Here is a 20,372-nt window from a genome sequence, read left to right on the forward strand (position 1 = left end):
AGGGTACTTCCACTTATGGTCCTATAGCTTAGGGAAATTAAAATCAAAAAGACACAGCCACCCCAAAGTTTGGGACGCCTCTGTTTACAAGAACCTCGTTTACCGTACAAGTTCAACATCGCAGAAAGTGAAAAATAGATAAAGAACTTGTGGTACTTACGTACAATGCAGTATCACTCAGCAATGAAATCTATGTCATCAGGCCCGTAGCAGCATAATGAGTGGATTCAGGTACGATGATTCTAACTGAAATAAGTCACACAGAAAAAGAAACATCATAAGATATCACTAATACACTGAATGTAAACTTGGCTACACAGGAACTGAATTCCAAAACAGAACAGGGTCTCAAATTTAGAAAACCAACTTATGCTTGCTTAAGGGGAAAGGTGAGTTGGGGTGCTGCATAAAACCAGAGATTGAAATGAGCACAGATAAAGTTCCTTAAGCCAAATATGGAATAGACAAGAGCTACTCCTTGCTCAACGAAATGGACTCAACACGCCATATTAAACGCCTAAGAATGTACCTGACTAGTAAGTATCTTAAAACCTATGGATTGCTATGTCTCCAAAAGAGAATCAAGCGTGTGTACAGAGACATAAACGCAGCAGTGATAGGATTGGAGAGGTTCGGTGAGGAAATGAAGACCCTTTGAAGTCATATTGCATGGTACCCATTACACGGGTCTCAACTCTCAAGCTTTAAGGTATTCTTCCTTCAGCTAAAACATGCATGTGGAACCCAAGGTATGATCAACTGTATGAACGGGAGACGTGTTCAAATATGTCTCAGTTTTCCTCCCCTGGTACTCGGGTGCAACATTTCAGACGATTTACTAACACTCCCCCCACTTGGAGAGTCAGCGCCTTTAACCTCCTGTTTGGCCCAGTTTGCAATTTCTGCGGAAGATGAACAGGAATAGCGAGAACCAATGAGAGACTAGCTGGAGGTGTCTGGACGGGCAAATTTAACTCTCATTTCCCACCAGGAAGAGCAATTAACCAAAGGCTCAGCGTGCCGTGCCGGAACCAGATTAGGGCCTGAAGCCATCCTGCGGTGTTGCGGCCAGCTCACAAGAAAGCGAGTTGAAGAAAGGAGCTCAGGGGAACTGTAATTCACAAACCTGCAGAGTTATAAATGACAGCTATCGTCCAAAAATATACTGAAGTAAGGCTGCCAAGAGGACTTGAAAGCGGGGCAGAATTGCAGGAAACCGATTTCAGGAGGTAGACTGGAATTGCATTGAAAGCATAGGAAAAGAGGCAGAACGTCCACAATGATGCACTTGGCCAAAAAGGGCGTATGCGTTTTTTCCTGAATATATTCAGGAAAAAACGCATACGCCCTTTTTGGCCAAACAAGCAAACTTGCAAAGGAAATCTGCACTACAATGAAGTCTCACTTCCCCCCAGTCAAAAGGGCCATCTGAAAAAAGTGTAAAATCCAGAAAGGCAGGACAGGCCATGGAGTACTGGGAGCCTTGTTATGCTGATGGGCGGGATGTAAATTGCCAACACACACACAGGAGAAGTGTATGGTGTTTCCTGAAACATCTAAAAAACAAAGCAACAGAGCCTAGGGCACTTCCACTTATGGTCCTATAGCTTAGGGAAATTAAAATCAAAAAGACACAGCCACCCCAAAGTTTGGGACGCCTCTGTTTACAAGAACCTCGTTTACCGTACAAATTCAACATTGCAGAAAGTGAAAAATGGATAAAGAACTTGTGGTACCTAAGTACAATGCAGTATCACTCAGCAATGAAATCTATGTCATCAGGCCCGTAGCAGCATAATGAGTGGATTCAGGTACGATGATTCTAACTGAAATAAGTCACAGAGAAAAAGAAACATCATAAGATATCACTAATACACGGAATGTAAACTTGGCTACACAGGAACTGAATTCCAAAACAGAACAGGGTCTCAAATTTAGAAAACCAACTTATGCTTGCTTAAGGGGAAAGGTGAGTTGGGGTGCTGCATAAAACCAGAGATTGAAATGAGCACAGATAAAGTTCCTTAAGCCAAATATGGAATAGACAAGAGCTACTCCTTGCTCAACGAAATGGACTCAACACGCCATATTAAACGCCTAAGAATGTACCTGTCTAGTAAGTATCTTAAAACCTATGGATTGCTATGTCTCCGAAAGAGAATCAAGCATGTGTACAGGGACATAAACGCAGCAGTGATAGGATTGGAGAGGTTCGGTGATCAAATGAAGACCCTTTGAAGTCATATTGCATGGTACCGATTCCACGGGTTTCAACTACCCAGGTTTAAGGTATTCTTCCTTCAGCTAAAACATGCATGTGGAACCCAGAGTATGATCAACCATGTGATCGGGAGACGTGTTCAAATATGTCTCAGTTTTCCTCCCCTGGTACTCGGGTGCAACATTCCAGACGCTTTACTAACACTCTCCCCACTTGGAGAGTCAGTCCCTTTAACCTCCTGTTTGGCCCAGTTTGCAATTTCTGCGGAAGATGAACAGGAATAGCGAGAACCAATGACAGACTAGCTGGAGGTGTCTGGACGGGCAAATTTAACTCTCATTTCCCACCAAAAAGAGGAATTAACCAAAGGCTCAGCGTGCCATTCCGGAACCAGATTAGGGCCTGAAGCCATCCTGCGGTGTTGCGGCCAGCTCACAAGAAAGCGAGTTGAAGAAAGGAGCTCAGGGGCACTGTAATTCACAAACCTGCAGAGTTATAAATGACAGCTATCGTCCAAAAATATACTGAAGTAAGGCTGCCAAGAGGACTTGAAAGCGGGGCAGAATTGCAGGAAACCGATTTCAGGAGGTAGACTGGAATTGCATTGAAAGCATAGGAAAAGAGGCAGAACGTCCACAATGATGCACTTGGCCAAAAAGGGCGTATGCGTTTTTTCCTGAATATATTCAGGAAAAAACGCATACGCCCTTTTTGGCCAACCAAGCAAGCTTGCAAAGGAAATCTGCACTACAATGAAGTCTCACTTCCCCCCAGTCAAAAGGGCCATTTGAAAAAAGTGTAAAATCCAGAAAGGCAGGACAGGCCATGGAGAACTGGGAGCCTTGTTATGCTGATGGGCAGGATGTAAATTGCCAACAGACACTCGGGAGAAGTGTATGGTGTTTCCTGAAATATCTAAAAAACAAAGCAACAGAGCCTAGGGCACTTCCACTTATGGTCCTATAGCTCAGGGAAATTAAAATCAAAAAGACACAGCCACCCCAAAGTTTGGGACGCCTCTGTTTACAAGAACCTCGTTTACCGTACAAGTTCAATATCACAGAAAGTTAAAAATGGATAAAGAACTTGTGGTACTTATGTACAATGCAGTATCACTCAGCAATGAAATCTATGTCATCAGGCCCTTAGCAGCATAATGAGTGGATTCAGGTACAATGATTCTAACTGAAATAAGTCACACAGAAAAAGAAACATCATAAGATATCACTAATACACGGAATGTAAACTTGGCTACACAGGAACTGAATTCCAAAACAGAACAGGGTCTCAAATTTAGAAAACCAACTTATGCTTGCTTAAGGGGAAAGGTGAGTTGGGGAGCTGCATAAAACCAGAGATTGAAATGAGCACAGATAAAGTTCCTTAAGCCAAATATGGAATAGACAAGAGCTACTCCTTGCTCAACGAAATGGACTCAACACCCCATATTAAACGCCTAAGAATGTACCTGACTAGTAAGTATCTTAAAACCTATGGATTGCTATGTCTCCAAAAGAGAATCAAGCATGTGTACAGGGGCATAAACGCAGCAGTGATAGGATTGGAGAGGTTCGGTGAGCAAATGAAGACCCTTTGAAGTCATATTGCATGGTACCCATTCCACGGGTCTCAACTCTCCAGGTTTAAGGTATTCTTCCTTCAGCTAAATCATGCATGTGGAACCTAGAGTATGATCAACCATGTGATCGGGAGACATGTTCAAATATGTCTAAGTTTTCGTACCCTGATACTCGGGTGCAACATTCCAGACGCTTTACTAACACTCTCCCCACTTGGAGAGTCAGTCCCTTTAACCTCCTGTTTGGCTCAGTTTGCAATTTCTGCGGAAGATGAACAGGAATAGCGAGAAACAATGAGAGACTAGCTGGAGGTGTCTGGACGTGTAAATTTAACTCTCATTTCCCACCAGGAAGAGGAATTAACCAAAGGCTCAGCGTGCCGTGCCGGGATCAGATTAGGGCCTGAAGCCATCCTGCGGTGTTGCGGCCAGCTCACAAGAAAGCGAGTTGAAGAAAGGAGCTCAGGGGCACTGTAATTCACAAACCTGCAGAGTTACAAATGACAGCTATCGTCAAAAATATACTGAAGTAAGGCTGCCAAGAGGACTTGAAAGCGGGGCAGAATTGCAGGAAACCGATTTCAGGAGGTAGACTGGAATTGCATTGAAAGCATAGGAAAAGAGGCAGAACGTCCACAATGATGCACTTGGCCAAAAAGGGCGTATGCGTTTTTTCCTGAATATATTCAGGAAAAATCGCATACGCCCTTTTTGGCCAACCAAGCAAGCTTGCAAAGGAAATCTGCACTACAATGAAGTCTCACTTCCCCCCGGTCAAAAGGGCCATCTGAAGAAAGTGTAAAATCCAGAAAGGCAGGACAGGCCATGGAGAACTGGGAGCCTTGTTATGCTGATGGGCGGGATGTAACTTGCCAACAGACACTCGGGAGAAGTGTATGGTGTTTCCTGAAACATCTAAAAAACAAAACAACAGAGCCTAGGGCACTTCCAATTATGGTCCTATAGCTTAGGGAAATTAAAATCAAAAAGACACAGCCACCCCAAAGTTTGGGACACCTATGTTTACAAGAACCTCGTTTACAGTACAAGTTCAACATCGCAGAAAGTGAAAAATGGATAAAGAAGTTGTGGTCTTTACTTACAAAGCAATATCACTCAGCAATGAAATCTATGTCATCAGGCCCTTAGCAGCACAATGAGTGGATTCAGGTATGATGATTCTAACTGAAATAAGTCACACAGAAAGAGAAACATCATAAGATATCAGTAATACATGGAATGTAAACTTGGCTACACAGGAACTGAATTCCAAAACAGAACAGGGTCTCAAATTTAGAAAACCAACTTATGCTTGCTTAAGGGTAAAGGTGAGTTTGGGTGCTGCATAAAACCAGAGATTGAAATGAGCACAGATAAAGTTCCTTAAGCCAAATATGGAATAGACAAGAGCTACTCCTTGCTCAACGAAATGGACTCAACACCGCATATTAAACGCCTAAGAATGTACCTAACTAGTAAGTATCTTAAAACCTATGGATTGCTATGTCTCCGAAAGAGAATCAAGCATGTGTGCAGGGGCATAAACGCAGCAGTGATAGGATTGGAGAGGTTCGGTGAGCAAATGAAGACCCTTTGAAGTCATATTGCATGGTATCCATTACACGGGTCTCAACTCTCCAGGTTTAAGGTATTCTTCCTTCAGCTAAAACATGCATGTGGAACCCAGAGTACGATCAACCGTGTGAATGGGAGACGTGTTCAAATATGTCTCAGTGTTCCTCCCCTGGTACTCGGGTGCAACATTCCAGATGCTTAACTAACACTCTCCCCACTTGGAGAGTCAGCGCCTTTAACCTCCTGTTTGGCCCAGTTTGCAATTTCTGCGGAAGATGAACAGGAATAGCGAGCATAATGAGAGACTAGCTGGAGGTGTCTGGACGGGCAAATTTAACTCTCATTTCCCACCAGGAAGAGGAAATAACCAAAGGCTCAGCGTGCCGTGCCGGAACCAGATTAGGGCCTGAAGCCATCCTGCGGTGTTGCGGCCAGCTCACAAGAAAGCGAGTTGAAGAAAGGAGCTCAGGGGCACTGTAATTCACAAACCTGCAGAGTTATAAATGACAGCTATCATCAAAAAATATACTGAAGTAAGGCTGCCAAGAGGACTTGAAAGAAGGGCAGAATTGCAGGAAACCGATTTCAGGAGGTAGACTGGAATTGCATTGAAAGCATAGGAAAAGAGGCAGAACGTCCACAATGATGCACTTGGCCAAAAAGGGCGTATGCGTTTTTTCCTGAATATATTCAGGAAAAAACGCATACGCCCTTTTTGGCCAACCAAGCAAGCTTGCAAAGGAAATCTGTAGTACAATGAAGTCTCACTTCCCCCCGGTCAAAAGAGCCATCTGAAAAAAGTGTAAAATCCAGAAAGGCAGGACAGGCCATGGAGAACTGGGAGCCTTGTTATGCTGATGGGCGGGATGTAAATTGCCAACAGACACACAGGAGAAGTGTATGGTGTTTCCTGAAACATGTAAAAAACAAAGCAACAGAGCCTAGGGCACATCCACTTATGGTCCTATAGCTTAGGGAAATTAAAATCAAAAAGACACAGCCACCCCAAAGTTTGGGACGCCTCTGTTTACAAGAACCTCGTTTACAATACAAGTTCAACATCGCAGAAAGTGAAAAATGGATAAAGAAGTTGTGGTACTTCCTTACAAAGCAATATCACTCAGCAATGAAATCTATGTCATCAGGCCCTTAGCAGCACAATGAGTGGATTCAGGTATGATGATTCTAACTGAAATAAGTCACACAGAAAAAGAAACATCATAAGATATCAGTAATACACGGAATGTAAACTTGGCTACACAGGAACTGAATTACAGAACAGAACAGGGTCTCAAATTTAGAAAACCAACTTATGCTTGCTTAAGGGTAAAGGTGAGTTGGGGTGCTGCATAAAACCAGAGATTGAAATGAGCACAGATAAAGTTCCTTAAGCCAAATATGGAATAGACAAGAGCTACTCCTTGCTCAACGAAATGGACTCAACACCGCATATTAAACGCCTAAGAATGTACCTGACTAGTAAGTATCTTAAAACCTATGGATTGCTATGTCTCCGAAAGAGAATCAAGCATGTGTACAGGGGCATAAACGCAGCAGTGATAGGATTGGAGAGGTTCGGTGAGCAAATGAAGACCCTTTGAAGTCATATTGCATGGTACCCATTCCACGGGTTTCAACTCTCCAGGTTTAAGGTATTCTTCCTTCAGCTAAAACATGCATGTGGAACCTAAAGCATGATCAACCATGTGATCGGGAGACGTGTTCAAATATGTCTCAGTTTTCATACCCTGGTACTCGTGTGCAACATTCCAGACGCTTTACTAACACTCTCCCCACTTGGAGAGTCAGCGCCTTTAACCTCCTGTTTGGCCCAGTTTGCAATTTCTGCGGAAGATGAACAGGAATAGCGAGAACCAATGAGAGACTAGCTGGAGGTGTCTGGACGGGCAAATTTAACTCTCATTTCCCACCAGGAAGAGGAATTAACCAAAGGCTCAGCGTGCCGTGCCGGAACCAGATTAGGGCCTAAAGCCATCCTGCGGTGTTGCGGCCAGCTCACAAGAAAGCGAGTTGAAGAAAGGAGCTCAGGGGCACTGTAATGCACAAACCTGCAGAGTTATAAATGACAGCTATCGTCCAAAAATATACTGAAGTAAGTCTTCCAAGAGGACTTGAAAGCGGGGCAGAATTGCAGGAAACCGATTTCAGGAGGTAGACTGGAATTGCATTGAAAGCATAGGAAAAGAGGCAGAGCATCCACAATGATGCACTTGGCCAAAAAGGGCGTATGCGTTTTTTCCTGAATATATTCAGGAAAAAACGCATACGCCCTTTTTGGCCAACCAAGCAAACTTGCAAAGGAAATCTGCACTACAATGAAGTCGCACTTCCCCCCGGTCAAAAGGACCATCTGAAAAAAGTGTAAAATCCAGAAAGGCAGGACAGGCCATGGAGAACTGGGAGCCTTGTTATGCTGATGGGCGGGATGTAAATTGCACACAGACACTCGGGAGAAGTGTATGGTGTTTCCTGAAACATCTAAAATACAAAGCAACAGAGCCTAGGGCACTTCCACTTATGGTCCTATAGCTTAGGGAAATTAAAATCAAAAAGACACAGCCACCCCAAAGTTTGGGAGGCCTCTGTTTACAAGAACCTCGTTTACCGTACAAGTTCAATATCACAGAAAGTGAAAAATGGATAAAGAAATTGTGGTACTTACGTACAATGCAGTATCACTCAGCAATGAAATCTATGTCATCAGGCCCGTAGCAGCATAATGAGTGGATTCAGGTACGATGATTCTAACTGAAATAAGTCACACAGAAAAAGAAACATCATAAGATATCAGTAATACACGGAATGTAAACTTGGCTACACAGGAACTGGATTCCAAAACAGAACAGGGTCTCAAATTTAGAAAACCAACTTATGCTTGCTTAAGGGGAAAGGTGAGTTGGGGTGCTGCATAAAACCAGAGATTGAAATGAGCAAAGATAAAGTTCCTTAAGCCAAATATGGAATAGACAAGAGCTACTCCTTGCTCAACGAAATGGACTCAACACTGCATATTAAACGCCTAAGAATGTACCTGACTAGTAAGTATCTTAAAACCTATGGATTGCTATGTCTCCGAAAGAGAATCAAGCATGTATACAGGGGCATAAACGCAGCAGTGATAGGATTGGAGAGGTTCGGTGAGCAAATGAAAACCCTTTGAAGTCACATTGCATGGTACCCATTCCCGGGTTTCAACTCTGCAGGTTTAAGGTATTCTTCCTTCAGCTAAAACATGCATGTGGAACCTAAAGCATGATCAACCATGTGATCGGGAGACGTGTTCAAATATGTCTCAGTTTTCATACCCTGGTACTCGTGTGCAACATTCCAGAAGCTTTACTAACACTCTCCCCACTTGGAGAGTCAGCGCCTTTAACCTCCTGTTTGGCCCAGTTTGCAATTTCTGCGGAAGATGAACAGGAATAGCGAGAACCAATGAGAGACTAGCTGGAGGTGTCTGGACGGGCAAATTTAACTCTCATTTCCCACCAGGAAGAGGAATTAACCAAAAGCTCAGCGTGCCGTGCCGGAACCAGATTAGGGCCTGAAGCCATCCTGCGGTGTTGCGGCCAGCTCACAAGAAAGCGAGTTGAAGAAAGGAGCTCAGGGGCACTGTAATGCACAAACCTGCAGAGTTATAAATGACAGCTATCGTCCAAAAATATACTGAAGTAAGGCTGCCAAGAGGACTTGAAAGCGGGGCAGAATTGCAGGAAACCGATTTCAGGAGGTAGACTGGAATTGCATTGAAAGCATAGGAAAAGAGGCAGAGCGTCCACAATGATGCACTTGGCCAAAAAGGGCGTATGCGTTTTTTCCTGAATATATTCAGGAAAAAACGCATACGCACTTTTTGGCCAACCAAGCAAACTTGCAAAGGAAATCTGCACTACAATGAAGTCGCACTTCCCCCCGGTCAAAAGGAGCATCTGAAAAAAGTGTAAAATCCAGAAAGGCAGGACAGTCCATGGAGAACTGGGAGCCTTGTTATGCTGATGGGCGGGATGTAAATTGCACACAGACACTCGGGAGAAGTGTATGGTGTTTCCTGAAACATCTAAAAAACAAAGCAACAGAGCCTAGGGCACTTCCACTTATGGTCCTATAGCTTAGGGAAATTAAAATCAAAAAGACACAGCCACCCCAAAGTTTGGGAGGTCTCTGTTTACAAGAACCTCGTTTACCGTACAAGTTCAATATCACAGAAAGTGAAAAATGGATAAAGAAATTGTGGTACTTACGTACAATGCAGTATCACTCAGCAATGAAATCTATGTCATCAGGCCCGTAGCAGCATAATGAGTGGATTCAGGTACGATGATTCTAACTGAAATAAGTCACACAGAAAAAGAAACATCATAAGATATCAGTAATACACGGAATGTAAACTTGGCTACACAGGAACTGGATTCCAAAACAGAACAGGGTCTCAAATTTAGAAAACCAACTTATGCTTGCTTAAGGGGAAAGGTGAGTTGGGGTGCTGCATAAAACCAGAGATTGAAATGAGCAAAGATAAAGTTCCTTAAGCCAAATATGGAATAGACAAGAGCTACTCCTTGCTCAACGAAATGGACTCAACACTGCATATTAAACGCCGAAGAATGTACCTGACTAGTAAGTATCTTAAAACCTATGGATTGCTATGTCTCCGAAAGAGAATCAAGCATGTATACAGGGGCATAAACGCAGCAGTGATAGGATTGGAGAGGTTCGGTGAGCAAATGAAAACCCTTTGAAGTCACATTGCATGGTACCCATTCCCGGGTTTCAACTCTGCAGGTTTAAGGTATTCTTCCTTCAGCTAAAACATGCATGTGGAACCTAAAGCATGATCAACCATGTGATCGGGAGACGTGTTCAAATATGTCTCAGTTTTCATACCCTGGTACTCGTGTGCAACATTCCAGACGCTTTACTAACACTCTCCCCACTTGGAGAGTCAGCGCCTTTAACCTCCTGTTTGGCCCAGTTTGCAATTTCTGCGGAAGATGAACAGGAATAGCGAGAACCAATGAGAGACTAGCTGGAGGTGTCTGGACGGGCAAATTTAACTCTCATTTCCCACCAGGAAGAGGAATTAACCAAAGGCTCAGCGTGCCGTGCCGGAACCAGATTAGGGCCTGAAGCCATCCTGCGGTGTTGCGGCCAGCTCACAAGAAAGCGAGTTGAAGAAAGGAGCTCAGGGGCACTGTAATGCACAAACCTGCAGAGTTATAAATGACAGCTATCGTCCAAAAATATACTGAAGTAAGGCTGCCAAGAGGACTTGAAAGCGGGGCAGAATTGCAGGAAACCGATTTCAGGAGGTAGACTGGAATTGCACTGAAAGCATAGGAAAAGAGGCAGAGCGTCCACAATGATGCACTTGGCCAAAAAGGGCGTATGCGTTTTTTCCTGAATATATTCAGGAAAAAACGCATATGCCCTTTTTGGCCAACCAAGCAAACTTGCAAAGGAAATCTGCACTACAATGAAGTCGCACTTCCCCCCGGTCAAAAGGAGCATCTGAAAAAAGTGTAAAATCCAGAAAGGCAGGACAGTCCATGGAGAACTGGGAGCCTTGTTATGCTGATGGGCGGGATGTAAATTGCACACAGACACTCGGGAGAAGTGTATGGTGTTTCCTGAAACATCTAAAAAACAAAGCAACAGAGCCTAGGGCACTTCCACTTATGGTCCTATAGCTTAGGGAAATTAAAATCAAAAAGACACAGCCACCCCAAAGTTTGGGAGGCCTCTGTTTACAAGAACCTCGTTTACCGTACAAGTTCAATATCACAGAAAGTGAAAAATGGATAAAGAAATTGTGGTACTTACGTACAATGCAGTATCACTCAGCAATGAAATCTATGTCATCAGGCCCGTAGCAGCATAATGAGTGGATTCAGGTACGATGATTCTAACTGAAATAAGTCACACAGAAAAAGAAACATCATAAGATATCAGTAATACACGGAATGTAAACTTGGCTACACAGGAACTGGATTCCAAAACAGAACAGGGTCTCAAATTTAGAAAACCAACTTATGCTTGCTTAAGGGGAAAGGTGAGTTGGGGTGCTGCATAAAACCAGAGATTGAAATGAGCACAGATAAAGTTCCTTAAGCCAAATATGGAATAGACAAGAGCTACTCCTTGCTCAACGAAATGGACTCAACACCGCATATTAAACACCTAAGAATGTACCTGACTAGTAAGTATCTTAAAACCTATGGATTGCTATGTCTGCAAAAGAGAATCAAGCATGTGTACAGGGGCATAAACGCAGCAGTGATAGGATTGGAGAGATTCGGTGAGCAAATGAAGACCCTTTGAAGTCATATTGCATGGTACCCATTCCACGGGTTTCAACTCTCCAGGTTTAAGGTATTCTTCCTTCAGCTAAAACATGCATGTGGAACCTAGAGTATGATCAACCATGTGATCGGGAGACGTGTTCAAATATGTCTCAGTTTTCGTACCCTGGTACTCGGGTGCAACATTCCAGACGCTTTACTAACACTCTCCCTACTTGGAGAGTCAGTCCCTTTAACCTCCTGTTTGGCCCAGTTTTCAATTGCTGCGGAAGATGAACAGGGATAGCGAGAACCAATGAGAGACTAGCTGGAGGTGTCTGGACGGGCAAATTTAACTCTCATTTCCCACCAGGAAGAGGAATTAACCAAAGGCTCAGCGTGCCGTGCCGGAACCAGATTAGGGCCTGAAGCCATCCTGCGGTGTTGCGGCCAGCTCACAAGAAAGCCAGTTGAAGAAAGGAGCTCAGGGGCACTGTAATGCACAAACCTGCAGAGTTATAAATGACAGCTATCGTCCAAAAATATACTGAAGTAAGGCTGCCAAGAGGACTTGAAAGCGGGGCAGAATTGCAGGAAACCGATTTCAGGAGGTAGACTGGAATTGCATTGAAAGCATAGGAAAAGAGGCAGAGCGTCCACAATGATGCACTTGGCCAAAAAGGGCGTATGCGCTTTTTCCTGAATATATTCAGGAAAAAACGGATACGCCCTTTTTGGCCAACCAAGCAAGCTTGCAAAGGAAATCTGCACTACATTGAAGTCTCACTTCCCCCCCGGTCAAAAGGGCCATCTGAAAAAAGTGTAAAATCCAGAAAGGCAGGACAGGCCATGGAGAACTGGGAGCCTTGTTATGCTGATGGGTGGGATGTAAATTGCCAACAGACACTCCGGAGAAGTGTATGGTGTTTCCTGAAACATCTAAAAAACAAAGCAACAGAGCCTAGGGCACTTCCACTTATGGTCCTATAGCTTAGGGAAATTAAAATAAAAAAGACACAGCCACCCCAAAGTTTGGGATGCCTCTGTTTACAAGAACCTCATTTACCGTACAAGTTCAATATCACAGAAAGTGAAAAATGGATAAAGAACTTGTGGTACTTACGTACAATGCAGTATCACTCAGCAATGAAATCTATGTCATCAGGCCCGTAGCAGCATAATGAGTGGATTCAGGTACGATGATTCTAACTGAAATAAGTCACACAGAAAAAGAAACATCATAAGATATCACTAATACACGGAATGTAAACTTGGCTACACAGGAACTGAATTACAGAACAGAACAGGGTCTCAAATTTAGAAAACCAACTTATGCTTGCTTAAGGGGAAAGGTGAGTTGGGGTGCTGCATAAAACCAGAGATTGAAATGAGCACAGATAAAGTTCCTTAAGCCATTATGGAATAGACAAGAGGTACTCCTTGCTCAACGAAATGGACTCAACACCCCATATTAAACGCCTAAGAATGTATCTGACTTGTAAGTATCTTAAAACCTATGGATTGCTATGTCTCCAAAAGAGAATCAAGCGTGTGTACAGGGACATAAACGCAGCAGTGATAGGATTGGAGAGGTTCGGTGAGCAAATGAAGACCTTTGAATTCATATTGCATGGTACCCATTCCACGGGTCTCAACTCTCCAGGTTTAAGGTATTCTTCCTTCAGCTAAAACATGCATGTGGAACCCAGAGTACGATGAACCATGGGAACGGGAGATGTGTTCAAATATGTCTCAGTTTTCCTCCCCTGGTACTCGGGTGCAACATTCCAGACACTTTACTAACACTCTCCCCACTTGGAGAGTCAGCGCCTTTAACCTCCTGTTTGGCCCAGTGTTCAATTTCTGTGGAAGATGAACAGGAATAGGGAGAACCAATGAGAGACTAGCTGGAGGTGTCTGGACGGGCAAATTTAACTCTCATTTCCCACCAGGAAGAGGAATTAACCAAAGGCTCAGTGTGCCGTGCCTGAACCAGATTAGGGCCTGAAGCCATCCTGCGGTGTTGCGGCCAGCTCACAAGAAAGCCAGTTGAAGAAAGGAGCTCGGGGACACTGTAATGCAGAAACCTGCAGAGTTATAAATGACAGCTATCGTCCAAAAATATACTGAAGTAAGGCTGTCAAGAGGACTTGAAAGCAGGGCAGAATTGCAGGAAACCGATTTCAGGAGGTAGACTGGAATTGCATTGAAAGCATAGGAAAAGAGGCAGAACGTCCACAATGATGCACTTGGCCAAAAAGGGCGTATGCTTTTTTTCCTGAATATATTCAGGAAAAAACGCATACGCCCTTTTTGGCTAACCAAGCAAGCTTGCAAAGGAAATCTGCACTACAATGAAGTCTCACTTCCCCCCGGTCAAAAGGGCCATCTGAAAAAAGTGTAAAATCCAGAAAGGCAGGACAGGCCATGGAGAACTGGGAGCCTTGTTATGCTGATGGGCGGGATGTAAATTGCCAACAGACACTCGGGAGAAGTGTATGGTGTTTCCTGAAACATCTAAAAAACAAAGCAACAGAGCCTAGGGCACTTCCACTTATGGTCCTATAGATTAGGGAAATTAAAATCCAAAAGACACAGCCACCCCAAAGTTTGGAATGGCTCTGTTTACAAGAACCTCGTTTACAGTAGAAGTTCAACATCCCAGAAAGTGAAAAATGGATAAAGAAGTTGTGGTATTTACTTACAAAGCAATATCACTCAGCAATGAAATCTATGTCATCAGGCCCTTAGCAGCACAATGAGTGGATTCAGGTATGATGATTCTAACTGAAATAAGTCACACAGAAAAAGAAACATCATAAGATATCACTAATACACGGAATGTAAACTTGGCTACACAGGAACTGAATTCCAAAACAGAACAGGGTCTCAAATTTAGAAAACCAACTTATGCTTGCTTAAGGGTAAAGGTGAGTTGGGGTGCTGCATAAAACCAGAGATTGAAATGAGCACAGATAAAGTTCCTTAAGCCAAATATGGAATAGACAAGAGCTACTCCTTGCTCAACGAAATGGACTCAACACCGCATATTAAACGCCTAAGAATGTACCTGACTAGTAAGTATCTTAAAACCTATGGATTGCTATGTCTCCAAAAGAGAATCAAGCGTGTGTACAGGGACATAAACGCAGCAGTGATAGGATTGGAGAGGTTCGGTGAGCAAATGAAGACCTCTGAAGTCATATTGCATGGTACCCATTCCACGGGTCTCAACTCTCCAGGTTTAAGGTATTCTTCCTTCAGCTAAAACATGCATGAGTAACCCAGAGTATGATCAACCGTGTGAACGGGAGCCGTGTTTAAATATGTCTCAGTTTTCCTCCCCTGATACTCGGGTGCAACATTCCAGACGCTTTACTAACACTCTCTCCACTTGGAGAGTCAGCGCCTTTAACCTCCTGTTTGGCCCTGTTTGCAATTTCTGCGGAAGATGAACAGGAATAGGGAGAACCAATGAGAGACTAGCTGGAGGTGTCTGGACGGGCAAATTTAACTCTCATTTCCCACCAGCAAGAGGAAATAACCAAAGGCTCAGCGTGCCGTTCCGGAACCAGATTAGGGCCTGAAGCCATCCTGCGGTGCTGCGGCCAGCTCAAAAGAAAGCGAGTTGAAGAAAAGAGCTCAGGGGCACTGTAATTCACAAACCTTCAGAGTTATAAATGACAGCTATCGTCCAAAAATATACTGAAGTAAGGCTGCCAAGAGGACTTGAAAGCCGGGCAGAATTGCAGGAAACCGATTTCAGGAGGTAGACTGGAATTGCATTGAAAGCATAGGAAAAGAGGCAGAACATCCACAATGATGCACTTGGCCAAAAAGGGCGTATGCGTTTTTTCCTGAATATATTCAGGAAAAAACGCATATGCCCTTTTTGGGCAACCAAGCAAGCTTGCAAAGGAAATCTGCACTACAATGAAGTCTCACTTCCCCCCGATCAAAGGGGCCATCTGAAAAAAGTGTAAAATCCAGAAAGGCAGGACAGGCCATGGAGAACTGGGAGCCTTGTTATGCTGATGGGCGGGATGTAAATTGCCAACAGACACTCGGGAGAAGTGTATGGTGTTTCCTGAAACATCTAAAAAACAAAGCAACAGAGCCTAGGGCACTTCCACTTATGGTCCTATAGCTTAGGGAAATTAAAATCAAAAAGACACAGCCACCCCAAAGTTTGGGACGCCTCTGTTTACAAGAACCTCGTTTACCGTACAAGTTCAATATCACAGAAAGTGAAAAATGGATAAAGAACTTGTGGTACTTACGTACAATGAAGTTTCACTCAGCAATGAAATCTATGTCATCAGCCCGTAGCAGCATAATGAGTGGATTCAGGTACGATGATTCTAACTGAAATAAGTCACACAGAAAAAGAAACATCATAAGATATCACTAATATACGGAATGTAAACTTGGCTACACAGGAACTGAATTCCAAAACAGAACAGGGTCTCAAATTTAGAAAACCAACTTATGCTTGCTTAAGGGGAAAGGTGAGTTGGGGTGCTGCATAAAACCAGACATTGAAATGAGCACAGATAAAGTTCCTTAAGCCAAATATGGAATAGACAAGAGCTATTCCTTGCTCAACGAAATGGACTCAACACCCCATATTAAACGCCTAAGAATGTACCTGACTAGTAAGTATCTTAAAACCTATGGATTGCTATGTCTCCAAAAGAGAATCAAGCGTGTGTACAGGGACATAAACGCAGCAGTGATAGGATTGGAGAGGTTCGGTGAGCAAATGAACACCTTTGAAGTCATATTGCATGGTACCCATTCCACGGGTCTCAACTCTCCAGGTTTAAGGTATTCTTCCTTCAGCTAAAACATGCATGTGGAACCCAGAGTACGATGAACCATGGGAACGGGAGACGTGTTCAAATATGTTTCAGTTTTCCTCCCCTGGTACTCGGGTGCAACATTCCAGACGCTTTACTAACACTCTCCCCCTTGGAGAGTCAGCGCCTTTAACCTCCTGATGGCCCAGTTTGCAATTTCTGTGGAAGATGAGCAGGAATAGGGAGAACCAATGAGAGACTAGCTGGAGGTGTCTGGACGGGCAAATTTAACTCTCATTTCCCACCAGGAAGAGGAAATAACCAAAGACACAGCATGCCATGCCGGAACCAGATTAGGGCCTGAAGCCATCCTGCGGTGTTGCGGCCAGCTCAAAAGAAAGCGAGTTGAAGAAAGGAGCTCAGGGGCACTGTAATTCACAAACCTGCAGAGTTATAAATGACAGCTATCGTCCAAAAATATACTGAAGTAAGGCTGTCAAGAGGACTTGAAAGCGGGGCAGAATTGCAGGAAACCGATTTCAGGAGGTAGACTGGAATTGCATTGAAAGCATAGGAAAAGAGGCAGAACGTCCACAATGATGCACTTGGCCAAAAAGGGCGTATGCGTTTTTTCCTGAATATATTCAGGAAAAAACGCATACGCCCTTTTTGGCCAACCAAGCAAACTTGCAAAGGAAAGCTGCACTACAATGAAGTCTCACTTCCACCCGGTCAAAAGGGCCATCTGAAAAAAGTGTAAAATCCAGAAAGGCAGGACAGGCCATGGAGAACTGGGAGCCTTGTTATGCTGATGGGCGGGATGTAAATTGCCAACAGAAACTCGGGAGAAGTGTATGGTGTTTCCTGAAACATCTAAAAAACAAAGCAACAGAGCCTAGGGCACTTCCACTTATGGTCCTATAGCTTAGGGAAATTAAAATCAAAAAGACACAGCCACCCCAAAGTTTGGGACAGCTCTGTTTACAAGAACATCGTTTACCGTACAAGTTCAATATCACAGAAAGTGAAAAACGGATAAAGAACTTGTGGTACTTACGTACAATGCAGTATCACTCAGCATGAAATCTATGTCATCAGGCTCGTAGCAGCATAATGAGTGGATTCAGGTACGATGATTCTAACTGAAATAAGTCACACAGAAAAAGAAACATCATAAGATATCACTAATACACGGAATGTAAACTTGGCTACACAGGAACTGAATTCCAAAACAGAACAGGGTCTCAAATTTAGAAAACCAACTTATGCTTGCTTAAGGGGAAAGGTGAGTTGGGGTGCTGCATAAAACCAGAGATTGAAATGAGCACAGATAAAGTTCCTTAAGCCAAATATGGAATAGACAAGAGCTACTCCTTGCTCAACGAAATGGACTCAACACCCCATATTAAACGCCTAAGAATGTACCTGACTAGTAAGTATCTTAAAACCTATGGATTGCTATGTCTCCAAAAGAGAATCAAGCGTGTGTACAGGGGCATAAACGCAGCAGTGATAGGATTGGAGAAGATTGGTGAGCAAATGAAGACCCTTTGAAGTCATATTGCATGGTACCCATTCCACGGGTTTCAACTACCCAGGTTTAAGGTATTCTTCCTTCAGCTAAAACATGCATGTGGAACCCAGAGTATGATCAACCGTGTGAACGGGAGACGTGTCAAATATGTCTCAGTTTTTCTCCCCTGGTACTCGGGTGCAACATTCCAGACGCTTTACTAACACTCTCCCAACTTGGAGAGTCAACGCCTTTAACCTCCTGTTTGGCCCAGTTTGCAATTTCTGGGGAAGATGAACAGGAATAGCGAGAACCAATGAGAGACTAGCTGGAGGTGTCTGGACGGGCAAATTTAACTCTCATTTCCCACCAGGAAGAGGAATTAACCAAAGGCTCAGTGTGCCGTGCCTGAACCAGATTAGGGCCTGAAACCATCCTGCGGTGTTGCGGCCAGCTCACAAGAAAGCGAGTTGAAGAAAGGAGCTCAGGGACACTGTAATTCACAAACCTGCAGAGTTATAAATGACAGCTATCGTCCAAAAATATACTGAAGTAAGGCTGCCAAGATGACTTGAAAGCAGGGCAGAATTGCAGGAAACCGATTTCAGGAGGTAGACTGGAATTGCATTGAAAGCATAGGAAAAGAGGCAGAACGTCCACAATGATGCACTTGGCCAAAAAGGGCATATGCGTTTTTTCCTGAATATATTCAGGAAAAAACGCATACGCACTTTTTGGCCAACCAAGCAAGCTTCCAAAGGAAATCTGCACTACAATGAAGTCTCACTTCCCCCCGGTCAAAAGGGCCATCTGAAAAAAGTGTAAAATCCAGAAAGGCAGGACAGTCCATGGAGAACTGGGAGCCTTGTTATTCTGATGGGCGGGATGTAAATTGCCAACAGACACTTGGGAGAAGTGTATGGTGTTTCCTGAAACATCTAAAAAACAAAGCAACAGAGCCTAGGGCACTTCCACTTATGGTCCTATAGCTTAGGGAAATTAAAATCAAAAAGACACAGCCACCCCAAAGTTTGGAACGGCTCTGTTTACAAGAACCTCGTTTACAGTAGAAGTTCAACATCCCAGAAAGTGAAAAATGGATAAAGAAGATGTGGTATTTACTTACAAAGCAATATCACTCAGCAATGAAATCTATGTCATCAGGCCCGTAGCAGCATAATGAGTGGATTCAGGTACGATGATTCTAACTGAAATAAGTCACACAGAAAAAGAAACATCATAAGATATCACTAATACACGGAATGTAAACTTGGCTACACAGGAACTGAATTCCAAAACAGAACAGGGTCTCAAATTTAGAAAACCAACTTATGCTTGCTTAAGGGTAAAGGTGAGTTGGGGTGCTGCATAAAACCAGAGATTGAAATGAGCACAGATAAAGTTCCTTAAGCCAAATATGGAATAGACAAGAGCTACTCCTTGCTCAACGAAATGGACTCAACATCCCATATTAAACGCCTAAGAATGTACCTGACTAGTAAGTATCTTAAAACCTATGGATTGCTATGTCTCCAAAAGAGAATCAAGCGTGTGTACAGGGGCATAAACGCAGCAGTGATAGGATTGGAGAGGTTCGGTGAGCAAATGAAGACCTTTGAAGTAATATTTCATGGTACCCATTCCACGGGTTTCAACTCTGCAGGTTTAAGGTATTCTTCCTTCAGCTAAAACATGCATGTGGAACCTAAAGCATGATCAACCATGTGATCGGGAGACGTGTTCAAATATGTCTCAGTTTTCATACCCTGGTACTCGTGTGCAACATTCCAGACGCTTTACTAACACTCTCCCCACTTGGAGAGTCACCGCCGTTAACCTCCTGTTTGGCCCAGTTTGCAATTTCTGCGGAAGATGAACAGGAATAGCGAGAACCAATGAGAGACTAGCTGGAGGTGTCTGGACGGGCAAATTTAACTCTCATTTCCCACCAGGAAGAGGAATTAACCAAAGGCTCAGCGTGCCGTGCCGGAACCAGATTAGGGCCTGAAGCCATCCTGCGGTGTTGCGGCCAGCTCACAAGAAAGCGAGTTGAAGAAAGGAGCTCAGGGGCACTGTAATGCACAAACCTGCAGAGTTATAAATGACAGCTATCGTCCAAAAATATACTGAAGTAAGGCTGCCAAGAGGACTTGAAAGCGGGGCAGAATTGCAGGAAACCGATTTCAGGAGGTAGACTGGAATTGCATTGAAAGCATAGGAAAAGAGGCAGAGCGTCCACAATGATGCACTTGGCCAAAAAGGGCGTATGCGTTTTTTCCTGAATATATTCAGGAAAAAACGCATACGCTCTTTTTGGCCAACCAAGCAAACTTGCAAAGGAAATCTGCACTACAATGAAGTCGCACTTCCCCCCGGTCAAAAGGAG

General features: G+C 43.7%; 1 long non-coding RNA gene across 5 annotated transcripts in view; it reads right to left on the reverse strand.

Moving 5' to 3' along the window:
• LOC307181134 overlaps positions 1 to 20,372 on the reverse strand; it is a 136,581-nt gene that overhangs the window by 103,202 nt on the left and 13,007 nt on the right. The window contains exons 1-2 of one of the 5 annotated variants that reach the window (XR_013825940.1): positions 19,113 to 19,172; positions 1,737 to 1,826 (exon numbers count right to left, since the gene is read on the reverse strand). This is a non-coding gene — a long non-coding RNA (uncharacterized lncRNA). Of the gene's footprint in view, positions 1 to 1,736; positions 1,921 to 3,324; positions 3,387 to 17,530; positions 17,575 to 19,112; positions 19,173 to 20,372 lie in introns of those variants that run through there. The other 4 variants (XR_013825941.1, XR_013825942.1, XR_013825938.1 and 1 more) reach the window with 4 other exon arrangements.

This window comes from Stenella coeruleoalba (assembly GCF_951394435.1).
Source record: "Stenella coeruleoalba genome assembly, contig: scaffold_324, whole genome shotgun sequence".
NCBI classification, from domain to species: domain Eukaryota; kingdom Metazoa; phylum Chordata; class Mammalia; order Artiodactyla; family Delphinidae; genus Stenella; species Stenella coeruleoalba.